This window comes from Pteropus alecto, unplaced genomic scaffold, assembly GCF_000325575.1.
Source record: "Pteropus alecto unplaced genomic scaffold, ASM32557v1 scaffold288, whole genome shotgun sequence".
NCBI classification, from domain to species: domain Eukaryota; kingdom Metazoa; phylum Chordata; class Mammalia; order Chiroptera; family Pteropodidae; genus Pteropus; species Pteropus alecto.
The window spans coordinates 4,026,521-4,034,343 of record NW_006442124.1 but is presented as its reverse complement, the minus strand read 5'-3'; positions in this window follow the sequence as shown (position 1 = coordinate 4,034,343).

Here is a 7,823-nt window from a genome sequence, read left to right as displayed (position 1 = left end):
AGGCTCAAAGGAGGCCAAGTAACATGTTCAGAGCCCTTCTGTTATGGGGAGTCTTTTGGCTTCAAATACTAAATTTTGTGCTCCTTCTTCCTCATCCACTGTGTTGCTGCTAGTTATCCTTTGTAGGGGAATGCATTGGTCTCTGTGATATGAAATATTAGTTTACATTACTAAAGAAAGTTTAACATGCTTTCTCATGCTAATGTGCATGAATATATCTCTCTTCTCAGCAGAAGAAAACACAGGAGTACAGGGATCAGATAAAATTCTTGAATGGTACAGATTGTAACCATTTATTTTATTTTGGACAACACACGTAAGTCACACTAATGTGTCCTGTCTCTCTCTCTCTCTCTTTTTTTTTTTTTTTGCAAAGAAGGGATGTTGTAGTAAGAGTGAAGGAAGGGTTTGATGCTGAGCTTCTCATAAAAGTGACCACCACTTAATCAGATACACATACCGTTACATTCTATAAAGCTTCCCAAAGGCTATTAAGCCAATTAAATGGAACTTCTAAGAAACATTTCACACAAATTGTGTATGGAATGCTACAGTGCTAAAATCTACTATATGGGCGCTTGTTTCTTTATAGTTATGACATTGCTTCCATTTTAGCAAATCACACGGTAAATGACTCGCTCCATTTTATATAATTCCATTTTATATCTCCATTTTATACATTTTATATAAGAATTTCCTTCTAGAAATTTACAAACACCTTTGAAAAGGTTTCACTAGGTGTTTTAGTGTTACTTTATTTTTTTTAATGCAACAGGAGAGAATATCAAACCAGAAGATTAACATTTCTGTTATATAATTACAAGTTCAAGGAGTTTACCTTTTTTTCACTTTATAGTGAGGATAGAAAGTAGGAATGATCCTCTTTATTGTGATTAAATATATATAACATGAAATTTACCATTTGAACCATGTTTTAAGTATACAGTTCAGTGGCATTAAGTACCTTCACATTGTTGGACAACTATCACAACCATCCATCTTCAGAACTCTGCAGAACTTTTCTTCTTCCCTAATGGCCCTGTATCCATTAAATAACTCCTCATCCCCTCTTCCTAGTTTCTGGCAACCACTGTTTTACTTCCTTTATGAGTTTGACTACTCTAAGTACGTCATGTAAGTGGAATCACATAACATTCATTCTTTCGTGTTTGGCCAAATAATATTCCCCTGTATGTATCACATTTTGTTTACCCATTCATCCGTGGATGGGCACTTAGGTAGTGTTACTTTATTTTATGTAGAAATTCACCTACAATATCTCTTTTGAAGTTTTTCTTTTCCAGTGAAAACCTCCCTTAAGCAAACTCAGCATTCAGGACTAGCCGCTTCTGGGATATGAAGGGAGAAGGGTCTCGGGCTTTGTTGAGCTGCTATTTCATTGATGCTTCACCTTGAACCTGTACATTAAACTAAGCTTACCTATCTTTAAAATGAGTAAACTGGCATCTACTTGCACTGAATCTTCTGTTTTCCCTTACTACTACTACTCCATGTTTTATTCAGTGAGAATGCTTTAATGTTATCCCATTAAGATTTTAAAATTCCCCCATCTCAACTTTGAGTTCTGCACATTATCTTATAATGGAGATTTGCCACCATCACAAGATTTCTGCTTTTTCCTTATATTGGTAATTTCAAGGCAATCAGAACACTGTGTATTAAGTAAGACAGTAAAGTAACTTTTTTCACATATGCCTAAATGTATGTTGTCCTTCAAAATGATCACTTTCTCAAAATGCATGTGAAATTATCTTCACATCTATTTTACCAGTTTTATTACTGTACAGTCACGGTGTACTTTCATGGCCTCCTCCTATTACTTTCTCCTCTGTTTGGCTTAATTTGGTCATGTCCCAGCTTCCCCTGCCACATTCCCTGATTAGCAGTCCAGACAGTGAAGTGGAAGTAGAGGACATAGGAGATGTATTATTTCATGAAAGTTTTTTCATGCATCAGCAGCTTGCCTGCTTGAAGTACCTTAGTGTGTAATAATTGGTTGCGCACCAGAAAATCCAATCTGAGCAAGTCTAGTTGTCATAACTCCATGGCCCCAGATGCATACATTTTCTTACTGTCTTCTCCCCTACCTTATCACTGCATAACTACATCCAATCTCTATTCCTGCCCATGTATACCATGTACAGTGGTGCAAGTTATGTACTGATTAAAGGCATAACATCATAGAAAACATAGATTTATATATTTCTTATTACAATTTCCTGCCAGATGGTAGTAAGGTGTGTTGAGGAAGGAGAGCCTTTTTCTGCTTCCTACCAAAATGCCACATGGCCTTAGCAGCAGCTCAGATTCTGAAAATCTTGTGCCTGTGCACATTTGCCCACACACAATTTTCTCTCCTGACTGCTCTTTGTTCCTAAAAAATGCCATTTTAAACTTTCTTCTGTAATACTTAAAGTAATCATAAGGTCCGAAAAGCATGATTTAGCAGTGGCTAATACCTAATCTATGGTATTCATCATTGCCTTATCACACAGTACTCTGAGCAAAGACCTGGCTGGGTTTTAAGGAACTCATTACTACTCTCTTCCAGGTCTTTGGTTATTTTAGTCTGAAATACAGGACTGTCCTTAGACTAGACAAGGATGTTGCCTACATGATATAATATAGAGGCTTTTGCTCCAAATTATCTCCACCAGTGGTAATTTTTAGCACTTAAGGTTCAGCATAAAATTCCTGAACAGGAAGGAAACTTACAGACAGAACCGTGAAACCAAGTGTCATAGGTCTCCCAGCCCCTGTCCCCTTGTTCTTCAACTATACAGGCATCACCAATATCATAGCACTTTTCCTGCTGTGTCTGGATGCAGGAGCCCCTTTCTAACCCAGTGCTTCAGGAAACCAATATCTTTCTGCTGGAGTTGGCATGCCTCTGAAACCTCTTTGTCAACTTTGAATTCTCATCCAGGAGTCTCATTGAAATGCAAATACCTGGGAGGAAAAGCACCTTCAGTATTCATTGACTAACACTATCACCCAGAAATATGACATGAAGAGTCCTATTAGATTAATCTTTCTCCCCTTTGAGCTCTATAATCTACTAGAACTACTATTGTTTTACTTCCTAAATAACCCTCAAATTTATTGCCATGCTCTTTCTAACATGACTAGTGTATTCCTATTGCTGCCCAGTCTATAGACCAACAACTAGACTCTTTTCCTAAGCATGCTTAAGAAGATATTTGAAGGGCAACACCAGAGTACTTCTTAAGGAGGGAACTGCATTTGCTAAGAAAGATGCTTTTATTAGCAAATCGAGGTAAGAAACGTGAAGCGGCTATGGTACAAATGACAGAAGAGGAAATCAACTGCCCTGCATAAAAATAAACAGGAATTCCAGGGTTGGGTTGTTGTGGGGTGGGTGGTAGGAGAGCAGAGGATGAAGGAGAGGAATGGGGTGTGTATGTCAAGGGTATGGATGGAAGCCTACACAGACGGCCATTCGCCAGTAGTGAAGTGGTCAAAGAACTTGTATGCATGTGTACTGGAACTGGACAAATAAGTAAATGAATGGTGGATGGTAGGAGCCTGGTTTCTCACTGTTGGGGTAGGAGGTCATAACCAAGCAAGGGCGGAAGCTAGAATGACCTGTGTGCAATGGTTTAGAGTTGGAGACATCAGGATGAATTCACGTTAGCTTAATACAGATACAGATTGTTACCTATAGAAATATTTGTTGATATTGTCATCAATATCAACTGAAGGCCTAAAATATATGTCATCTATGCAGGCCTGAAAATATCACCACCCCAGTAGTACCAGCACATTTAGCACCCAGGTCTTGGTTTCCAGTACCATTCTCTAGGAAAAGGTACCAGGGCTCCTTGGAGAAATAGCTGATTCGAGGACTGGGGAAAGAAATATACAAGATGAGCCTGGAGTATCTTGAAGTGCCAGAAATGCTTTAAAAAACCAACTACAATGATGTGGATATATCACAGGGGCACAGGAGCCAACGGAAAGAGTTTCAATGACTCAAGCTGGAAGAATTTTAGCAATAATATAAACAAAGTAGTATTACATTATAAGTCAAAGTATAAAATAAATATCTGTGAGTCCATACTGATATAAATAATCAACTAAGTAAATGTGGGAAAAAAGACAAATCTCCCTCAATAAAGAATTCTAAATAATTTGCACGTATACTATACCCTCAAAAAAGTAGAGCATGACTCTCCACTCCTTACCTGTGAGCTGTGCAGCGACTTTCTTCCAAAGAGGGCAGAATGAAAAGGGGAAAAAGAGTAACTCTATAGTGGAGAAACCTGACAGACATGACCTCAGCCAGGTGCTCAAGGCCCACATCAACAGTCATAAGTCATGTTGGCAGTGTGAACCATTAATGTGAAGTGGTACAGTCGTAAACAATACAAGGTGTCCATAATGAGGGAAAACAGTGTGGGGCAGGAAACTCTCTGGAGTATCATTTCAATTTTTCTGCAAGTCTAAAACTGTTCTAAAAATAAAATCTATTTTTTTAAAAGACTCATAGGAATGGGAATGTTAGACATGTAATTGCAAGTTCCTTATGTTGATGTGATATTAAACCCTCCAATCTCCCCAAGGTTTCATGCATTTATCGATTCTGGTGTGAAGGCAGAGTGGGAAAAAAAGCGATAGGGCAATGGGGCCTACATCCCCTCTCTCTCTTTCCTGAGACCCATGGAAGGGAATAGTGTCCTCTAGAAGGGGACTCCAGTGCAGGCATTATGGTCAATGACCAGAAGGAAAACAGCAATAACCCACAACAGAGCCGGCATAGCAAGGAGGAGCAGCGTTAGGACAGGCAACTCAGGAGCAGACCTGAGACCAATTTTTCTCAGTTTCTTGGAGGAAGATGTGTCCATTAAGGTCTAGTCAGGAGAACTGTTCTAAGTATTTCAAACAAAAGGAATTTAACATAGGAGTTTGGTTACAAAGCTCTTGAAAGAGCAAAAGAGAACAGAGGGATTCTAGAGGAGCAAGAAGGGAGTGACGCCCAGAGATCAGAAGCTGCAAATTCTCATGAGTGGTTCCCTGTGAATCAGCCCAGAACAGACACCTTGATTCTAATGGGATGGATCTCTAAACAGGTGCTGCCTCTGGGCTTCTGGGATCCAGAAGCACCCACTCTCACTATGGCTATGACCAATATTAGCAACTTCCAGCAACCACTAGTAATGGCCTTGCTAGAAGAGCCAGAAGGGGAAGCAATTGCAGAGCTTACCAGGGAGCTGGAAGATGCAGTGTACACACTCCAGCCCCAGCACAATAGCAAGGAGTTCAGAAGTGCAGAAGGAAGCTGAGACGACTGGTGAATAACCAGCAATGGAAGTCACCCTTGATGAGGGCATGAGTGACTCTTGGTTTCTACTATCCCTCAAGGCCTTTCAGAGTCTTTCCTTTCCAATATTATTTATACTTTCTCTTGTTCCCTGCTCCTCCAGCCAAAGATTTCCACTGTGCCCTATAGGATCCTTTCCCTCCCCAGGGCTCTTGAGGGATGCCCTTGCCCAATGTATATGAGGAAGTCTTACTCCTGCTTTGGAAATCAAGTCATGTACCACGTGCTTGGCAAGGCCTTCTTCTGACTGTTCTCACCTGGAAGCAGAGGTGTGCTAAAAAAACAAAAACAAACAAACAAACGAACAAAAGTCCTGATTTATGGCAATGGCTTCTTTCTATAGTATCAATGCTCCCTAACACTCAGCTTGAGTGAACTTGTAGCAGCCGATTGGCTGTCACGCTCCCTGGAAGCAATGTCTCTCTTGTGAAATTCCTTAGCCATCCATCTGAGCCTGTCCTACAGCACTCCCCACTTCCTGCTATGAATTATAGTTGTTTCTACACACGGCTTTAGTCTCCTACAGAAAAGCATCCCTGTGTAGGAAAAAGGCATGGGTTTAACCCCCAGCCCCACACTCACAGCTACGTGGACACTGACCAAGGTCTCGGAGCTTCAAGTTCTTCATCTATTAAAGACAGCAGCAACCCAACATCCCTGGCCTGTTACAGAATTAAATGAGGTAACATATGAAAGCTTCCCAAATAAGAGTCCCTGGCACATGGTAGAAGTTTAACAAAGGCTGGTTTTGTATTCTTCTTAGGTTTTTAACAATCCAAGAGAGGAGCTATATTATTATTAATTTTTTAATTACCCCATATATGAAGAACAGTGCCTTGTAACTGGTAATTGTTGAAAATATTCTTGTTCACATATCCGTTGAGAATATTAAGTAGATACCAAGGTCAAAGTGGAGTGGGGTGAGAGCCCAGAACCTGATGAGGTGGTGGGGATGGGCTGGTTGGAAGAAGGGAAAAGAGAAAAAGCACACAGGGTATAGATCTGCCTGAGCCCAAGGTTTCTCTGCGGAACCTAGAGGCCCTCTTCGGCATCTCCTTTCCCCCAGGCATTCTCACAGCCACTGGGTGCAAATTCACTATTGCTTACTCCCTGATTCTGGCTTTGGTTGAGCTGGAAATCAGGGGTTTGGGGCACCAACAGTTTTCTGGTGATAATAATGACAGTGGTTGCACTTTTACCTGAAGCTGCTGATAATCCAATGGGGCAGGAGAAGTCGGCAATAGTGTCTGGTGGCAGGTAAATGCTCAACCAGGAATCCTGTGTTTTAAAGGAGTTTTGTACAGAAATAGCATGTATTTCATAATTCTGGCCTGCTTGAATTGATAGATACCTATCAACTCTCGCCTATAACCTAATATACTTGAAATTTATTTACAGCTTCTGTCTGACATTTCTCATAAAGAAAGGTATTTCGTTGTTAAGTTTAGCAAAAGGGCTTGGCAGTCAGAGGTCAGAGACATTGCTCTCTGCTCTGATTTCTCCCTGTGGCTGAAGATCAGCACTTCTAGTCTGCAGCTCCACAACACTTTCTGGAGTCTCTCTTGACTTTGTTTCACACAGATCTGTGTGTACCATCTTCTGTCCCCTATGAGCCCAGGGTTTCTGTGTATCTCATGATGAACTTCTGATATCTGTGTATCCCTCAACACACCTGCTTGCTTGTAGGAGGCAGTCAATAAATGCTTATGAAAGAAATAAATTCAGATACCACATATACAATCACTGCACCACCACAATTCACCCTCATAACTATGTTAAAATACATACACTCAACAAAAAGATTGGAATGAAACAAACATACATGATGACATGTTCTGTGTTCTTCTCTAGACAGAAACAAAGCATGATTTCATCCGTTTCTTTTCCTGGTTTGTCCTAATTATACCACTAGTATTACCTTGTTATAATAATAATAAACTATTTTTAAAAGACATGCCAATCATAACAGAGAAAAAAATGCACCAGGTTTTGACTTCAGCAGTGTTTACGGGATTAATCTTTGTTGCCACTACTGTAACTAAAGAAGCCAACAAAACAGCTCAGAGAACTGGTCAATTAAGGGAGGCGTTTAAAGAACTTCAAAGACATGGCCAAATTTAGCATAAATATTTTCCATCCCATAATCTGATTGCCCACCGCATTTCACCAGTCGGCTTGGGCTCCGAAACCTAGCGGCTACGGCCTTGCCCTCGATCTGGGGACGCACGCACTTTTCCCGTTCTCCGCGCAAGTGGCACCTCCGTAGAAAACACGCCAGTAGGCGCATGCGCCGCGTCCGCCCAGCCACCCCTTCCAGCTACATTCTTCGAAAACCGAGGTGAGAGCGGCAGGAGTGGCGCCCGACCGGAGAGAAGGCGGAGGGGAGGGGCGTTGGGAGGCGAGGGAGGGGTTGGGGGTGGGGCGGGGTCGCGCGTGCGCAGTGATTTTGCCGGCAGGAAAC